Source organism: Haliaeetus leucocephalus, unplaced genomic scaffold (assembly GCF_000737465.1).
Source record: "Haliaeetus leucocephalus isolate CR32 unplaced genomic scaffold, Haliaeetus_leucocephalus-4.0 Scaffold712, whole genome shotgun sequence".
Lineage (NCBI taxonomy): Eukaryota > Metazoa > Chordata > Aves > Accipitriformes > Accipitridae > Haliaeetus > Haliaeetus leucocephalus.
Window position 1 is genome coordinate 2,181,654 of NW_010973148.1, and position 19,797 is coordinate 2,201,450.

The window sequence follows — 19,797 nt, forward strand, 5'->3', positions numbered from 1 at the left end:
GCGCTTGGGGCGGGCGGCGTTGTCCGTCCCTGGGGCGGCTGTGAGGGAGCGCTGAGGGGCCGCGGCGCTGCCGGTGTCGCCGGTCTCTGGCGGCGCGATCGTGGTTTTGATCTGCGGCTGAACGAGGCTGGGAGCGGGTTTGGCCTGCCCGGGAGACGGGGACGGTCGCTGCTGGAGCCGAAGAGCCTTTGGTGTAAAACCCGATTTGTCTGGTTTAACTTCACTTACCTGCATCGTGATAAAAAATTCATCGTTTAAATGCAGTTGTCGGGCCGGTGAGGAGATCAGACAGGTTAACTGGCGGCAGCTAAGTATATTTCAAAACCCCAACGCGCTGTTGCCCTGAATGTTGATGCAGAGATGCTTTGCGTGTGTAGAATTTTGGTAGAAGGCAAGGCTGCGTGTCACATCTACCACGCTTACTGAAAACCGCCTGTAATCAGCGGCACTGCAGAGTAAACGCGTGTGTTTAATAAATTGGCACTTCAGACATCGGTGATGATGTTCATTGTGTTCGTATCCACTGTATCTGTCTGTGCGTTGTGTTTGAAAGTACGTAAAGTTACATACGTTTTTGCACCTGGTGTGGAGTCTTGTATGTTCACCTATATGGAAGTTTTATTCTTTTTTTTTTTTTCTTCATAGGACTGTGAAATGATTTTGGATAGGTTTATTCCAGTAAGTGCTGCAAATCTTCATTTCCCTTAAGCTCTCTTTAGCCAAAAAGGTGTGATTTAAACCCTTTCGTAGTGAAGTTGATGGGTTTAATAAGTCTTTAAATATGGAGTTGGAAGGGCCTGAGAATGTTGTGACCGGTGAAGACCATGCCTGAGAATGTGATCGGTGAAGATCACGTTATCTTCTCTTGAAGCGCATTGGTTTTTGAGATATTTTTTCCAATTTGAAATGTGAACAGGCATTTTATTGAGAAATTAATTAAAATTATTAAAAGACTGCTTGAAAGGTTTGTGATGCTTTTTTTTCCACCAGAAGTGGTTGATCTTGTTTGTTGCATCATGGCTAATTGCTGTGGATACAATTGTCATCACAGAGGATTATGACTTAAAGTGAAGCATAGGCTGCAGAAAAATTATAATTTTTAAAGAAGGCATAAAAGTCACGGAAATGTCCCCAAGGCCAAGGAAGAAACATGGAAATAATCCTGGTGTCAATTTTAAACAACATATCTTTTTAGAGTGTTCTGTGTAGTGTTCCTTAGAGGTTAAGGAAGAGGAAAGTTGTGATTCCAAAAGGCATAGAGAGACTTAAAAAAAGTGAGGCTGCTTGATATGAAGACACAGAGAAGGGAATAAAATGTAAAAGGAGCAGATAGCTGCCTATCAGGGCACTGACAGGATACTTAAAGAACGGTCTCCCTTCCTTCTTTGTCTTCCCCAGCTTGATTTTTTTTTTTTTTCTCCTTTTCTCAGATAGCTCCGTCTGAGATGACAACCATTCTTTGCATCTGTTATGAACCGTGGCATTGGTTGTTTTGTAGTGAGAAGGAAGACAAAACACAAAACTTGAAGGGTACAAAAATATGCACAGATAAATACATAAGGCCTTACCCTACCAAAGAAGCTGAGCTGGCTTGTTGTAAGTTGGTTTCAAAATGAGTTTATGATATGCCTGTGCGCCTCACTAGAAGGCTGTGAGGAGGGAAGGGATCTAGCTCCTGACCAGGAAGCAATACAGCAGCCTCAAAGTGATACTGAAACTCAACACATTTATACCTGCCTCTGAGTGGCAGAGTTCATAAAAGATGCAGTGCCCTGCTAATGTGTCTGTAGTGCATCTGATGTGAGCTGGTAACTCTGTGTGAGATTAGGCTGCTCTGTACGCGCCTACTAACGTGCTACATTGCATTCCTGAGTTAAATGGGCTGCAGGTTAAATCAGTGCAGAATACTGCAGAGTACTATGTAGATGTGTATGTAGTTGAGCTTGAAAGGCTCATTTTTGCTTGGCTTAAATATTTTTGAATTTAGTTTGTTAAGTACAGTTTAGGTTTATGTCATATGTACTGAAAGAGTGTATCTATGGGGTTTTGTTTAGCAGAGGTTTAAGTCAATATTACCCTGTCCTGTTTTGATCTCCCTGCACAAATAGATGAGCTTAATGTATTGTCATCAATTTCACTACAGCAATTCAGAGTTGTCTGCAGTTTGATTGCTCTCATAAGAATAGCCATTTTCTTTCTGCTGATGTTCTCGAAAGCCATGTGCTCTATCTGAGATATTTGGAGATGGTTGTGGTGGGGAGGGGGATACCCAGAAATTACAGGACAGGAAGTTCTGGTATCTTCTCTGCTGGAATCATTGTTGCTTATAGACATACTCAGGTTTAGAAACAGTGTGTCCTTGGAAACTATCAGGTTGAGAAAGTAGCAAAACAGGGAGGGGAGCTCTATGGTCTTATAGCTGAATGATCTTGGTGTCTGTGAGATTGTGGTCATCCCTGACTTTAGGCACCTTCTCTTGGAGGATGGAATAAAGTTCATATAAAAATTAAAAAAAAAAAACAAACAAAAAACCAAACAATTTGGAAGCGGTACCTGCTTTGACTATAATAGCTACTGTTTTAAATATCCTTCATAGTTTAAGGGGATTAAAATCTGTTGACCTGATCACCATAATGCAGGCTGGATTGGACATGTTCTCTGTGATTTCTCTTGGACCCTGTGCCTGGTTTAGCGAAGAAAGAGCAAAAGGGGAGAACAGTTTAGCATAATGATTGGGAGGACATTTCTCTCTCCGAAACTTCCCAGGACTCAACCTTTGTTTTGGTGTTTGTGGGCCCTTTTCTAAAAGGCACTGGGAGCAGAGACTAGAGTACAGGTATGCTTTTGGGGGAAGTGCCCTTATATTTAGTCCATAAAGTGGAGTTACAGGTTTGGGGAGGGCACAGGAGTGGGGTGCATACTGGTTTCTGGCACTAAGAGAGGTTGAACAGGAAGAGTATTTCTTTGAGGGTACTTCCTGAGAGGTTGAACATGTGGCTTTGAACCTTTGAGGTGTATGGGTTTTTTAACTAGTCCTCCTATATGAAAGGTGAGTGCTCTTGCTCTGGAGCTGTTGAAGGTGCCTGGTTGTCCGCTTCTGATTCTGGATTAATTTTCCTTTCAAAGGAGGTCAAAATACGAATATTTGCTCAGTACACTTAGAAACTGCTGCTTGGACCAGGCTGAAATATTCTGTGAATCTCAGCTGAATTTACATATTCAGCTGTGCCAAGACTGAGGTAGTTCTGTGCTGCACAGAAGCAAAAATTTATATGCCATGACCACGATGTTCATTGAAACTTAACTGCTGAAAGTTCATGGCCCAGCCATGCTTATCTGAACCCATTTCAAACTTTTTGTAGGTCTGGTTGGTGGAAGAGAGAGACTATGAACACTAGTGGCATAGTTTCTGAATCATCCTTGGTTTTGATGAGAATTTAACAAGAGCAACCTTCCTATTCTAGTAGCCGGGGGGCTGCAGTTGGACACCTGACATATGTACTGAATTTGAGATATTAAATTTTTAATTGTGCCATAATGAAGAAGTAATTCAGATAAACTAGAATAATAAGTACAAGAAAACCGTAAGATATTTCTTCACTTTTGGGTAGGTGAAATTGGGAGAACAAATGTTTTGTTCCTAAATGAAAAGTATGGTAATAGGGAAGGGGGAAGGAAGAGAACTCTAGGAGGAGAATGATGACAAACTTATTCTTGCCCTCTCTCCTGTGAGATTTGTTTCCTGCCCATTTTTCAAAGTGCAATGAATTCCATAGCAGGCTTTATAAATGTAAATTGGGTTTTGTAAATCTATTCAATTGATTGAAATATTTTAATAATAGTATTTTCATGCAAAAAGATTCATTTAAAGTACTGTTCCCATGAAGTGCTTTACACTAAACAAATGCAGAATAAAAAATTGGGCAAACCAGTATTTTAATTTTTATGAGCATGGGAAAATTTTTAAAGGTACATGGGAAAAGTGAGGTGCAACATATTTTTAAATACTTAATTTCACTGTGTTCACACAGAAAATATGCTAGCCACATATATTTCAAATGGCATTATATCAGCAGGACAGAAGGTACAGAACTGGAGTCTAATGCTGTAAGAAGGAATCTGCTCCTATATAGGACATTACAGTGCAGGTTTCCCTGTGTATAGTCGAGGTAAAAAATTCTGCACCAGAATAGCTACATTCTTTACTAGCAGGGAACACTGGTGGCTTTTTTTTTTTTTAAAGGGGCTCAAATTAGTTTTGTTTCTTACCAAGTGCTATTTTTGGTTTCACTACCGAGGTCCTTACCTATTTAAAAATAATTAAAAATAATTCTAAGGGATCTGTGAGCATTTTTTCCTGTTTCTTCACCTTTTCTTGATACTGACATGATAAATAATAATCCATGATTTTACTTGGCAACATCCTTAAATGCCACAAGTTTTGAAAGAAAACATGGTCTGAATGTTGTGACTGTAATGGTGACCTGAATTCACCATTACATTTGTACATCTTTGAGACTTTAGTCATAAAGCTAAATGACTTGGATTTTGTTTTCACTCTCTGTGGAATGTCTTTCTTGCTTCATTTTTCCCTCCCACAAGATCATACTTGTCCCAAAATAAATCCTTAGTATTGTTATAGCTGATGTTCTGGAGAGAAAATGACCAGGTGTGACTCAGCTTTCTTCTCTTGCTTTTCCTGTTATCCACTGCTGAGGTGAATTTCGGTGGCATAATGTTTATTGTGGAGTAGGCAGCACCAGGTCCTTTCCCATAAGGTTCTTGTTCTCATTAGGCTGGAAAAAGTGGATTGAAACAAATACTCTTTCTTATCTTTCAGAAAAGTGAGAGTACCTGGAATAAGTCTGAACATGTGAAAACTGAAAGTTCACGCTTCTGCTTTTCTATCTCCAGTGTTTAAAATCAGTGTTGAGGTAAACGGCTAGTCACCTGTTTGCCTGTCACCTGTTTCTTTTGCCTTAATCATATTTATATATCTAACTGATTGTGAAAAGAAATTCAGAATTCTTTCCCTGATGTTGTGAACTTCATGGTATGTTATAGAATGGGCTTTGACACTCAAATACAATTCTTGAAGATAAATAATTTAAGTCCTATAAATAGCCCAGAGACTCCCATAAGCGCCTGTTGCAATGAAAATAATCAAATAATCTTGAACCCAACTAGTGCTAATATTTCAGAAATAAGCATGCAAAACTCCTCTTCCACAAAATCAAAAGCATCTAATACCACGCCTTCCTCCTGCCAAGTTTATGCTTAAATAAAATTAATGTTCCAGCTGAAGATGCTGTTGAAAAATTCTTCCATCAAAAGTGTTGTGTGTCAGCCCAAACTGAAAAAGATAGAAGAGAAATAGAGATTTGATTTTTTCTTTTTCCTTCCCCTTCTTCAAAGGGAGGAAACATGAACTTAAAGTACTGGTGGTTGAGAGCACATAGGCTCTTAGGTCTTGACTCACCTTTTCTATGTTTAGGTTCCTGAGTTTGCATGTCTGGACTGTCTGTAGTGGACAGGGAGAACAGCCTTTTGGAGACGGATGTCTTGATATTTTGGTTTTTGCATCACGAAAACTTAGAGAAGTTAATCCCCAGCTAAAGTGCATTTAATCCTGGTTTGGTCCACATTAAGGGTGATATGCAATATGTAAATACCAGAAGAAAGAAAGGGTGGTGGAGTTTATGTACTACTTTTGTTTGTTGTGAGAGGCATAGATGTGTATACAGCAACAAAGAGTGAATTTTTGTGAAGTAAAAGATGGGAACTTTGTGTTCACGTTGCAAGGGCTTGTCTGGACATAAGTTGTTCTTAACCAAATTGGTTTAGGTTAAACAATACAGTTCCCTTACTGTTGATACTTAAGAGTGTAAAAAATCTTCACCATTAGCTTGTACTACTTGGAATAGTACTTGGAGTAGTTTAAGACTACTTGGATGTCTTGGGAAAGCATCCTCCCATTCCTACACAGTTTTAGAGGTTTTGTAGCAGCTTCAAAGATGTCGGCAAGTAAAATTTTGCTGAGTACTGTGTGTTAGTGTGCACCTGGGATATTAAGGTGATAGGGAAGACCAACTATCAAAATTAGACTGTATTTCTGTTTTCCCACAGAAATAGTATCTCGAATGAACAAATGTGGCCTTTTTTTTTTTTTTTTTTTTAAAGGAGGGGGGAGGTATAGGTTACAACATTCTTTCAAGCACTGTTTGCACTTCACATTAGAGTAGTGGTTCAGTTTTTATTTGAAATACATATTGCTTTACTATTATTATGATTAGAATTTTTTTTAATACTGAAGGTGGATCAGAGATTTTTTCCCTTAGTACAGCCCCTTCTTTACTACAGAAACTGCAAATTTAGAGTGCTAAGGAAATTCACCTGGGAGACAGGTGAGTAAATTGTGAAAGTAGTTAACAAAACACATTGTATTTGGAAAGTGAGTGGAATGTTACAGAATGAGAGAATATTAAAAACCCACTTATGTCAGTTTTCTTCTAAAGGTTTAGAGGGGCAGGGTATAAAATAGCTACAGTGTTTCTGTAAGCAGGTTTTCCCTAGACCCATTGATAACCTTAAAAAAAAAATATTCTGAGAATAATACAGATTTATCATTTCGGAAAGCTTCTTTGAACTTGAAGAAAACATCTTGTTCTACTCTGAAGAGCATTCTGAAAATACTAAAATAGCAATCTCATTATGAGGATTAACTTAAACTGTCTATAAACAGATGCTTAAGGGCTGCAGTCTTATTGAACTCTAAATTCTGTGGTTTTGCAGTTCAGTGTAAGCAACATAACTGTTCTTTGTAAATACCGAAGCTCTTTCACTGAACGGGCAAAAGGTGGCTGGAGCAGGGAAAACGGTGTTGAAACTGTAAATCCTAGCATTACTAGAAGTATTCAGAATGTGGTCTTCTGGACATATCTACATTGTAGAATGTACAATTACAGTTCTCCTTTTTAGGCATACCTAAACTAGATTTAAACTGTTTTCACTTCATTTCAGTAAAACTGCTAGTTGTATTGCTAAAGTGCTTGTGCTTTTGGGTTAGTGAAATAAGCTTGCCTGAGCTGCTGTGTAATGCTCATGCTGAAGGATTTGTATTAATATCTATACCTATTTTAAGGTAGTTTGAGGATGTTTGTGTTGCAGAGTTGCTCGTGGACGCTCAGATTTTCTTTTGGTGAATTCTGACATCTGTCCTATCCAGTCTTAAATTGTGGTGATCTGTGGCATTTGTTCATGAAAACTTTCCACTCCGCTGCCCTCTTCTGCCCTCCTTCACACCAGTCCCAGCTTGGAACAGTTGATAGCTGGTCTATTAATGGATTAACAGTAACTTTTGTGTATATGTGTTGTGATTTTTCTCCAGGGAATCAATTGGTCTGCTTCGATACGCTTCACCTCAGACAAATTGCTAGTGTGTGTGTTTTATTGATTTATTTATAACTGAAACACATTAAAATTAATGAAGGAAGCATCATTTCCGTGTGAATGAACTGCATGGTATAAGTTATTTCTGTATAATACCAATGTCAATGGAATGTTAGACTTGTCTTTTGGGTTGATCTGGTCAGCAGAACCATTCACAAAGTCTGCTTTGACCCTCAGCTTTCTTAGTCCATTGGCGGAGCACGGAAGTCCGGCTCAATTTGACCTACGTTATAGTTAAGTAAATCTGAACCGCACCACTCAGGTGATTTGAATACTTTGTGAAGTATCTGGATTTCTAGTCTTGTGACTCTTTATTTGTTGGGGAGTGTTTATTTAATACCAAAGTAAAAGTAGATTGGTTATATGGTTTTACTTGGTTTGCAATGTATTTCGTAGCCCTTACGCCAACAAGTTATGGTGTCTGAAACAGACTAATTTTTATGTAAAATCTTCTTTGTTCTTGTTTCTTCTCTGGATATTCAGTTTGAACATCACCTACAGCTTTTTCTATTGAATTATCAATTTTATATATATATATATGCATGTATATATTTAAATTTATATAAACTCATAAAACCTAAGTTCTTTATAGCTTGATGTAGAAAGAATGAGAATGTGGAAAAGTCTGCTCGTTCTCTGTCAGCATATATAGAATTTCTTAATTGGCTGTCTATTGCACTTAGCAATTTTTTCTTCAAAGTATTCATACAGTATCTACAACATGTAGCAATTTTTTTTTTTAACCAGGATATTTTTTACTTAAAGGAACAATTCTGAGCTAATTTTTCATGAAAGGTCACATATCTGGTATTTGTTAATTTGATTCTAACATGCAATTTGCAAGAATTCAGGTGTAATGATTTATATGTTGTATTTATTGGAGTATTTGGGAAAGGCAACTCAAGGCAGAAGAGCTATATAATATAAACTATTATTAGCAGTTGTAACCTGCAACTTAAATGCGCTTTTGTTTTTCTCGTGTACACTTGACATTGTCTTATACATACTTCTAAAAAGCACTAAACCTATCAATACAATACATTATTTTGCCTGGAAAAAGCAACTATATAATCTCTTACATTGCCTAATACAAGAGGAAAGCATGTGGAGCTGCCAAGGTTTGGGGTTTTTTTGTTTCGTTGGGGTTTTTTTTTTTTTTTTACATGATTCTTATATCGGAGGTAATGGTTTGTTACCAGAATTATATAAAGTGACCATTTAGGATGCCCACTATGCAGTATTTGAGTTTTGGTATGGTTCTTCATTAAAACTTAGCTTCTTATACAGCATTTGTGGCATTTGCTTAAGTGTCATTCTGTTTGTATTGAGGAATATGGGCACTCTGAGCAATTTGAAATATTTAGGGTAATGACACTGCCATTATTGTTTGAGGTGCAGGGAGCTCTCTGGATTAAAGCAAAATATCTAGTCAGTATTGCTTTTTATGGGTCTGTGGTAGTGCTCCAGTCAGTAAATTAAATGCTCCAAAGTTCTTTAGGTAGATGCTAAGAGAGCTATGCCTCCATAGACTCTTCAGAAACAGGCTAAACTGGGTGTAAGATTTTTACTTTGCTGATCTACTAATTAGGATGCACTGTAATGGCTATATGGATGGCAAATATAAAAAACAAGAGGCTGGAGCTGACTGTGTTTATGTAAAACTTCTGGGTGCTATAATAGCAGACTCCTCTAGCCACCTGCCTCAAAACTGATGACAGACTTCTAGCCTCAGACCTCTTCCCCCCAGCTTGGTACTGGCTTCTTTACAGCTCCTTGGGTGCAGGAGATGATAGCCTGTACAGTTCTAATTTGTATGGTCTGCCAAAAATAACTTCAGAGTATGCATTGTAAATTTTTAGTTTGTTTTCAGGAAGATTAGTGGGTAACTCCTTGTCTGTCCCTGGAGGACAAACAATGAGGACAGCTGCTGGTCAGTCTGTTTCTAAACTGGGATTCTTGTCCCCTCTTTCATGAAAATGTTTCAGGTTGCATGTTGGTATGCTGAATTTGTGTTCTGAGGCCACTAAACTCTCCCTGAATTTTGTGACTTTCAAAGGCCTATGAAGCCTTCTGCAGTACATCTTTATTTAACCCACCCAGTTGTCACACTCAGAAGTGCCGGATATAGAAGTTCTACTGAATCAACAACATTATTCTTCTTCCTTTTTTAGTGACTGACATAGTTCAATCCACTTAAAATAAATTCATGTTAGCAACCATGTATGTAGAAATTGCTCTTTCGTTAATATCTTTGGAAATAATGTCATTTGGGATATAATATATTTAAAAGTATTTCTAAAAGTTTCCCAGTATTACAACTTAATTCAAAATATTCTGTTTAAAAGCTTTCTGAATCTCTCCTAGTAATTTCACAGTGAGTAGCAGTGATTCCCTGGATCTGTTCATGGAAAATTTTCCTTGATTAAAGTTGGTTTTGTTACTTTTTTTTTCTGCTAGAAAAGGCAGCTGGGAAGAAGCTGTGAGAAAGACGGTGTGTCCTACAAGACAGAACTATTAGAAGGAAAACAAAGTAACTGAGATTTGGAAAGAATCTGAAAAAAAGAACTAACAACAAAGTTAATGCAAAGTGTTTTAAAAGACATGGAAATATATTTCTTTTTGGGTGGGGTGGGGTGGGTGTGGTTTTTTTAAGTTAATTTTTTGGATTTCAGTCGTATACATTTTATACTTAGTCATCTGAAAGTAGAAACAAATTGGGGCACATCCATTCCTGATGCTGTAAAGCCTATGAAAGCTATCCCTTTTATGTGTTTAATAAAATAAACTATATCCTTTGTTCTAAATGTCTAAGTGAAGAGAGTTTCTAGAATTGTCTCAACTCTTTGTATCTGCAACACTTATTGTAAGCTAAAAGTTTTATTTTGGTGGCAGTGGAGACGGGTTTTTTGCTGCCTTTGTTGTTAGGTAGGCCTAAATTTTGCGATGCTCCTACTGTACTGTCGGTTGTAAGTTAGGGAGAGTACAGCGTTGTTGGCTTGATTTGGGATAATTCTGGGAAAACAATGCTCTGTGATAGGACAATTTGAGCGAGTTGTGCATTTGGTGAAATAACAGTATTTGACATCTGAAACCCAAAGGGTATTTTGGAATTATGCCTTCCCCAACCACCCAAAAAAAGTGTAATCCGATTTAATTTCGTGAGCAGAAGGTGATCATAAGATGTGGCTAGGGTGTAATTCCATAAATATTCAACCTGACTGACATCAGAGGCAGACTGAGAAATAGAATCTTAAAATCCTGTTTAGCAAGGATTTTTAATATTCTGTTAACATGAAATATGTATGTATTGTGCTATACTGCAGGTGATGTTACTTATCAGTGAATTCTTTTACCTGTTGAGAAGACCTTGCAATACATGCTAATAGTAAATAGAGAAGCAACATTGTGAAATGGGAAATGCAGAAGACAACTGGCTTTGTGGCTAATTAGCCAGTCCCTTAGCAGTCCTTATTTTTTTTTTTCTGGCAGGTCTGCAGGTAAACCCATCTAACTTAGAACTAAAGCAGGAGTTGGTTGCATAGCTACTGATTTCATAGCTTAGAGTATGCCTGTTTCACATTGCTTTTTAGAGTTTCCTAGGAGTGTACCTTGGTGATAAAAGCCTGCAATAGAAATAGTCTTTGAATCTTGATCTTAAATGTTTAATTGCAAGTGAAGTGGTTTGACACTGTGTTTGGAGACAAGGGTTCACACCTCTGTGTTAATTTTAAACATTCTGTTTGAATTTTACTGACTTTTTTGCATGGTTGCTATTTGTGTATTAATAAAGAGGGTTCTTAGTGAAATGGGGACTATCAAAGTGGATGAATAGTCAGAGAGGGCTGGCAGGCAGTAACAGAGATGAATGCTTAGGTGAGGCTATACCTTTGGTTCAAAATGTTGGAATTCCTACATAAAAATGATGTTGGAAAAAGAGAGTAGGATAAGAGGATTTAACGCTATTTTGATACACTTCCATTTTGTTTAGGTAGGTTTGTGTTTCCTTGATATTGTTTCTTTTCAGAGCAAAACAAGTAGAACAGAGTAAAAGTCTGGCTAGGAGCACAGTTGGGTATTCTACATAATTGTATGTGAAGAAAATGTTACTAGTGCTTGATTTGGTAGGGTATATCTGAACTTGTAGTTGTTGCTAGTTAATACTTAGTGTGTGATGTCAGCAACTTTATGTTACTGCTTCATCTGGAAATAAACCAGCTAGGGATTCACTGATACCCTAAAGCTGGGCACTCTTGCATGAAATACTGCCAGTTTATCTCCTGTAAGAAAATACGTTGATAAACCTCTCTCTAATCTTCACGTGTTTTGGCATTTAAAATATTTGTAGGAGGAAAAAATTCTCCTGGCAATTAGATGTAACAGGTAGGGAGAGACTCAGAACTCCAGATATTCCCAGGCTAGTTGTGATTTCTAGTCTAATTGGCTTTCATTTTTGATAGAGATGTTAGGAGTTGCATTGTTTGAGAACAAACACAGCTTTGTTGCTTGGCCTCCATTGATTCTCTGAAATGTGATTCTTGAAATAAAATTAAACTATGATTGTAGTAATAGGAAAAAAGCATAGTTGGTTTAGTTTTATAAGCAAGACAAATCCTTTTTTTTTTTTTTCCTGGTGCAAACTATCGAATAATTTACCATAAAGTACAGTCATCTCCAAAGAGTTTTGCATGTTGTACACAGATCTCATTTTAAAAGACTGAGGAACTCGGTAAACTTGACTAAAAAGGGCAATACAATGAAAACAGGTGCTTAGGGACTCTTTAAACATTGATGGTATTTAACTTGTATGCTGGCAAATCCTCTTAAGGATAACATTTTATGTCAAGAAGAAAGATATTTGTATTAGTCATTGGCACAGCTTCTGGTACCTCCTGAGGAGGTGTATTTTGGATAGTGCAATGCAAGTTTCCTCTTCTGTCAGTGATGTAGGAGGACCTCTTATATATGAAAAAATAATTTCATCAGTCTCTGTCTTGTCTTCTGAGACTGTTACTTGTTCCTAGGAAATGTGCAAGCATCTGAAACAAGCTGTAGTTCACTTCATAGAATAGTAAATATCTAATATGCCTAATAATTTTTCTTGTTTGGCATATTTCATCTCTCTTCAGGGCAGAACTATGCCTTTTATTTTTGCTGCTGTAAACTTAATATGCTTCAGCTTCTGTAAAAAGTGTTAATGGATGATAAACTAATAACTGTCAGATACCAGTAACCTTCAGTTACAACTGATTTGGGTTATATGTGAACTGATGACCTGGCCCAGGTAGATTGGTGTCATGGTTTAACCCCAGCCAGCAACTAAGCACCACACAGTCGCTCGCTCACTTCTTCCCACCCAGTGGGATGGGGGAAAGAATTGGAAACAAAAAGGTAAAACTCGAGGGTTGAGATAAGAACAGTTTAATAGAACAGAAAGGAAGAAAACAGTAATGATAATAATAAAATAACAATAATAATAAAAGAATTGGAATATACAAAACAAGTGATGCGCAATGCAATTGCTCACCACCTGCCGACTGATGCTGAGTTAGTTCCCAAGCAGTGATCCATCCCCTCCTCCAGGCCAACTGCCCCCCAGTTTATATACTGTACATGACGTCACATGGTATGGAATACCCCTTTGGCCAGTTTGGGTCAGCTGTCCTGGCTGTGTCCCCTGCCGACTTCTTGTGCCCCTCCAGCCTTCTCGCTGGCTGGGCATGAGAACCTGAAAAATCCTTGACTTAGTCTAAACATTGCTTAGAAATGACTGAAAATACCAGTGTGTTATCAACATTCTTCTCATACTGAACCCAAAACATAACACTGTACCAGCTACTAGAAAGAAAATTAACTCTATCCCAGCCAAAACCAGGACAATTGCTTTTGTGTTCATTTCTGATCCTTTTGTCTGGCTTTCTAATTTTAGCACATTTGTGCTTGTGCACTATTTCTTTAAGAGTAAGTCCTGAATTATAAATTATATCGAAATGCTTATTCTTTAAAATGAATAATTTAAAATACATTTCTGTTGAAAGGTGTGCCGTGTCAACTATAACAGTGAGTGAACCTCTTAGTAAGCAATGATGCTACAATTTTGGAGAAAGAGTCTACAAGGGCATGACAAGTACTCTTGGCGTGTGAACTACAGCTCATGAATTCAATTAGCTGTAATTTAATCTATCCTATCAAGGTGGTGTTGGATTTGCTATTCATTGCTCACTTTGCTGCAGACTGTGAACCTGTTTTTAAATACCAGATTCGATTCAGATAATTAATTCTGAGATTTTGTGGGGTGAGAGAATGGGAGAGAGTAGAAGTGAGAAGCAACTATGGCAGTAAACAAAATAAATAACCTGTGGTTGAGTAAATGCATGTATGTGTATATGTATATTACATACCCCTATATCTATGTATATGATATGGGTATATGTTGCTAAGAAATTTGTGTATGATGAAGACATACATCAGATAGTAGAGTGAAATAACTGAAAATCTAAAAGAAAATATTGATTCTTATGAAAAGAGAGAGCTTGGTTTTCATTTCAAGATCTGAGTATTAATGACTAACTGCTTTCAGAGACTGGAAAGCGAGAACACTCGGGATATAAAAAGGGTTCTGTATGGCTGACTAGCTCATAACTGTAACTGTGATATGATGGGTTGGAAATTCTGTTTCTATTAGTAAGGTCTATCTAGTACTCTTCACTATTATTACTACTACATAATGTCCTTGATACTCTTCATGACCATACAGAGCATTATGAGGTAAGATCCAGGAAATAACTCCTCATGAACTGTGGAATAGAGCAATTGATAAATGTTTAATGCTGAGAATAAGTTTCCATGCAGTATTCTAAATACACTATATGTAAAAATTAAAATCTTGTGTCTAGAGTAGAGGTTTGTGAGAAAGGGTGTAACCAGGTAACACTAATCATGGACTCATCAGTTTTAGATCTCAATGTTCTGATCTCCTCATGCTTTTGACTGTCACAGACAACGGAGAGGGGTTTGGGGGGGGTATGTGTTTTGTCTTCTTGTTAAAGCTTTGTTTTCCATTTGAGGCATTCCTTAGATTAGCCAGTTCAGTTAGGATGGAGAGCTGTCCATGTGTATTGAGTCAGTGTATTGTCCAACCAGTTGTCCTGAAATGCAGTTTTTAACATCTCAGTTGACTTTTCTGGTGTACACACCTTAAGTGATTTGCCACTGTACTACTTTGGGCTTAGTCACCTCAAGTTAGAGGGTGAATCCAATTAATTGTTAGGCTGAGATTCTGCAATTTGAGGTAAGTCTTCAACACTGGGTCATTAGTAAGGATGAGATTTTATCATCCCAAACTCAATACATGTGAAGAGTTATGTGGTCTTTTCTTCTCAATGCATTTAAAAACTGAACTAAATTTGTTTGACAGTGTTTGAAGTGCTTTCAGATTTTATGGCAAGTTCTCAGGTCTTACGGAAGGATTTGTGTAGGGTACATGCTCATGTATGTACCTACTATATTCCGTCTTCTGGATTTATATGGATTTTTGTCTGTGGTATTGTTCAAATCCTGCAACATGAAGATGAGGTGACTTTTTAAATTTATTTTAATGGAGCCAGTCCTTGAATTGACAGATAATATTTAAGAAAGTCCTTCTCAAACAATTTAGAAATCATAAATTTGAACACAGTTGTCATCAGAAATGACACTTGATATCTGTATTTTGAAAGATTGTATACAATTTAAAGAAGCATATACAGTCCCATTAATGCTTAGTGTTCTGCAATACAGGTTTTGATTTGCTCAGGTTTAAGCATTCTCATGCTACATATCCTGTTTTATATTAGGTATGTTTGTCATTCTATAAAACTAGCTATCAAATAGTATAAAATGGGTCTGAAATAACTTACCTGTGTTTTGATATAAATATTCCAAGAAGTAACAAGCTTAGCATTTCTCCAGCGTTTATATTAGCTTGGAAATTCAGGATTGAATATTGCATCTTGGTAAGTGTAAGTTAAGGTAAGCTAAATTGTGCTGTCCAAACAAAGCATCCTTTTGGGAATCTTAAAAGCCTTGGCCTATGTGTGATTGAAGCATAGGTCCTGTAGGATATTTTATTTCCCTATGTCATGGGTGTTTAATTTTGAACCTTATCCTTCTCTTTGCTCTTCATGTGACTGTGTGAAGAATTCTCTGTTTCATATTGTGACTCATGAATAATTTAAAATCTGATAAATTCTTTATTATACATATTTACTCTTTAAGTATCTTTGTTCAGGAGCAGGTAGTAGTTATTGCAAAAGAGATTTATTTCCATAACCTTGTATGTCAACTTTGCTTTTGGATGGGGAAAACTTTATTATTAGGGAATTCACCTATATCCTTGCCTGTTTGTGACATACTGCATCTTCCCACCTGTGTTTTCAGATGTATGAAGTTAGCAAACTGTATTTAATGCACATGGCATTAAAATAAATGTTGTACCTTAGATGATTTTATGCTTTAAAAAAAGAAAAAAAAATGTACAGAAACAATGTCATGCACAAAAATGCTATCTCATATCAGTCAAAAAGTCTAACCTTACTGTTATGACTGTTAAGATATATGCCATAGCCTCTGAAACTTACTTTAGTGTTTACTGTAGTGACCTGTTCACCTCTTGATTTCTGTTTTCTTGTACAGTTTGTTTCTTGAGAGTCACTTTGAAAATCAAGGTTGTTTTATGAAAGGAATTTATTTGTAGGTTGTTTGGGTGTGCTCTTTCATAAATTCTCAAATGTTTTCATCCTGGTTCATTTTTGTCCATTTAAATAATTGTCAATGATGTAAAACTTTAAAGTCTTATTTGTTGTCTTGGATGGGTTTCTTGGGTATGGTATTCAGAGGTATAATACTGGAGAGAAACAGGATCGCAGTTTGGAGATGGGAGGGGAAGGAAAATGTGTGTATAAAACTAAAACGGGCAGTTGGCTTCTAAATGGAAATTTGGTAGAGTGGCTTTTCTTTCTTATTAAGAAACTACATAGTAAAAATAGAAAAAAAACCCTATCTATTCTGTGTTTCAGTTGCATAGTAGGCTGAACTGAAGTTAGAAGACAGCAGAATTTTAATTGAGTTTAGACTTGTTTTTCTGCATTAGAGAGAAAAAACAGTGTAGTCGTCCATACAATCCTGAATAGCCTGAAAAATTTAAAGACCACAGTCCCTTTTTGCTCGAGTATTTAAGTGTTTACACTAAACATAACCGTTAAATTAACACTGGCATGTCTTCATTTACATTAGGTATTAATACAGTCTTCTATCAGTAATGTAATTCCTGGGCACTACAGTGATTTTCTTCTGAAATGTTTAATTGATATTTGAGAATGGAATTTGGAGACTGAGGTTTTGAAACTTAATATTTGTGCTAGTATATTTGTTCCAGTTCCTTGTCAGATATAACTTTATTTGGATATTCTAGACTTACTTTCTCTTTCTTGCATGATAGCTCTTTAGGTGCAGAATATTATTATGTCCATTGTAGTGCCAAGCAACAGTGATTTCATCACCTTACCTTGGACAGTGTTACACTATTTTTTTTTTTGTATGGTATAGTATGAGAGAATTTGGAAAGGTAATGAACATGTGAAGTAAATTCTAGATACATAATGCATCTTTACTCTGTAGTCTCTCAGGAATATCAGATGATGCTGCCTTATGAATATAAACAAAGCATTCTCTTTGAGGAATACTTTGTTCCACTCGTGAATTCTCAGTGTATTAACCCTCAACTAAAAAGAAATCCATTTGCAATGCCTGTTCCAGTTTGAAATAGTGTTTTAGGAGAAGATCTTACTGGTTTGAAGCTTGGTTTTGTTTTGAGAGACTTCATTTACAGAAGATAGAATATAGGGTCTCTGTGGCCCAGAACACTGTTCATAGCTTACAGATGTAAAAAAATTATTTGAATCTTTTGGGAAGGTATTTGTTTTGCTATAGTTACAACACTAAGTCCTTTGTGCATGTTATGATAAAATCTCTAGTACTCAGTACAACCCATTCAAAGCAAAGATCAAACTAAATAAAATTTTCAGAGAAGGGCTTAGTTGTATCAGAAATATTTTTCTGTTTCTGTCTACACTTGAGCTGTTAGGCAATGTAAACAACAATAGTTTAAAGTACCTTCTAAGACTCTGTTGTGCTGTATAAACTTGCGTGACATATGTAAAATTACAGATGATACAGGTAAATGCAAGCTTGCAAATTGGATGTGGTTTGAGCTGTGAATATTTGTAAAATCTATATCTCTTCTTTCTTGTGTGTAATGTCTGTTTATTAACTATATAGGTATTTTTTAAAAAATTGCTAGATGAACGAGCTGACTTTTTAATGGCACGTTCGTGATATAGTGCCAGTAAGTTTTATTTGCGTCGGAGTGCTGAAGTTATATAGGTATCATTTGGCATAGTACTGGTGACACAGATGAAGAATTTAGTGAGTTGCTAACAATTCTTTTTTTAAACCACACAAATGTATACTTCCTTACACAAATTAGCATATTCTGTGTCAATAGTTTCCATGTCATGAAATCCCATGTGCACTTATCAGACCATATAACTTCAAGGTTGGTTTCTCCTGTCTGAATGTAGACCTATGCAGTGTAAATGACTATCAAACCTACATTTGTAGAATCACTTTATAATCAGCAGAGCGAAATAGGTACTTCTGAGTTCATAAATTGGAGGTGTAAAACTGCTCAATTGAATAAAGAAGTGCCTTTTTTCCCTCTGGTGACTGGGAAAGGATTCCACCTGGCTGGTGCAAAGGTAAGCTCTTAATAAGTGAGGAAGTTCCAGTTCAAGGTGTCTGGGGAGGCTGTTGTTTGTTTGCCTAGAAGGTGGAGAAATTCTCTCAGCTTGTGTTTGGGGTACAAACGAGCTCGTCAGTTACTGCTTGTACACTGTTAGTCTGCAACTTTACTACTTCTGTTTTTTTATATTATGAAATGACTTTTTATAAGTTCCCACCATGAATTGCAACAGGCCAAGAACAATGGCAGCCTTTCAGGACATACATCCATTGTATCTTTTAATGTCCAACCATAAAGAGATGATGTGGAGCTATGTGGTCCTCTGTGGTGGTAATCTATCTTTGAAAGAAGAAAGAACTCCAGTTTGTCACTTTTCAAAAATAACAGTCTTCAAGTTTGCAGGTAGAATGCAAAGATCAAACTTTCTGATGCTTCGAGGCCTTTAGCTACTACTCAGTGGACAGGCTTTGTCTTCAATGTGAATGCCCAGAGGTTTGGGGTTGTTTTTTTTGTTATCCTGAGTTAGCTCTAGGTCAGTGAAATTTAAAAAATGAAAGTAAAAAGTCTGAGTGAAAAAAGGTTAAACTAAAAAAAAAAAAAAAAAAAAAAAACCAACTGGAAAAGTAGGTATTGGCCGCCACTGAACTTTAATTTCACTGCTGATTTGATAGAATTTGCTTTCTGAATATTAGCATAAAGGCCAGGATTTCAACCTGGCCTTTCTAGCTAAATTTCAGTTTTGCTGGTATGCGTGTGGGTAAATATGCAAATGTGTTTCTGGACTAGGGCCTTCTGTGCCTAATTCTGTGGTAGCACACAAAATAGCAGGGAATAGGTAATCTTGAACAGTTTTCTATTAGTTGCCTATTAGCTATTTCCTGAAACAGATGAGAGAACTAAAACGTGCTGAGTACATTTACATTAAGTCAAAGTCTTTGATCTGTCTTCATCCAAGAGCTCTTCAAAAGCATTGTAGAAATACCAAATTAAGTAATGAATAGATAATCTGTTTCAAAAGTAGTGCACAAACCCCATATTTTTAAATAGGTGAAGTGTCCCCCTTGATTTGTTTCTCCTTTAGCACTACTTTAGGTGAAGATGGAAGCGAAATGTAATTGAAAGGAATGTATAAGAGGTACCAGTCCCTCAAAGGCTTCTGTCCAGCACTGTTGAAGGAGGAAATCGGTCAAGTACAAACAATGTGGCTTTTATTACATTCGTTCAGCAATAATAACCCTTTGTACTTTAACAAGATTTTTTGTTTGCTTTTTAAAAGGACACAGTCAAGGATATTAAGCCTGATACTTTCTTTGCGTTAATATGGGACTGACTTGCATCAAGTAGTTCTATCAGAGAAAACAAAGGAAGAAATCTGTAAAAGCTGAGTTTTGGGACAGACAGAAATATGCTGGTTATGTAAAAATCCTGGAAGTGTGTAGAGGCACATATTTCTGGACTTAAAAGGAAAGTGGCTAAATCAGGTGTTAGGTACCTTCTAAGCACCCCTATTTAGCCTCACATAGTTCAGAGGGGGCTGCTGTTAAAGTTTCGACCCATGCTGCTGCATGTGT

General features: G+C 36.9%; 1 protein-coding gene across 1 annotated transcript in view; it reads left to right on the top strand.

Annotated features, from left to right (window-relative positions):
• The window catches only part of PRKX (protein kinase, X-linked), a 60,005-nt gene that overhangs the window by 747 nt on the left and 39,461 nt on the right, over positions 1-19,797 (top strand). The gene's annotated exons all lie outside the window — the stretch shown is intronic.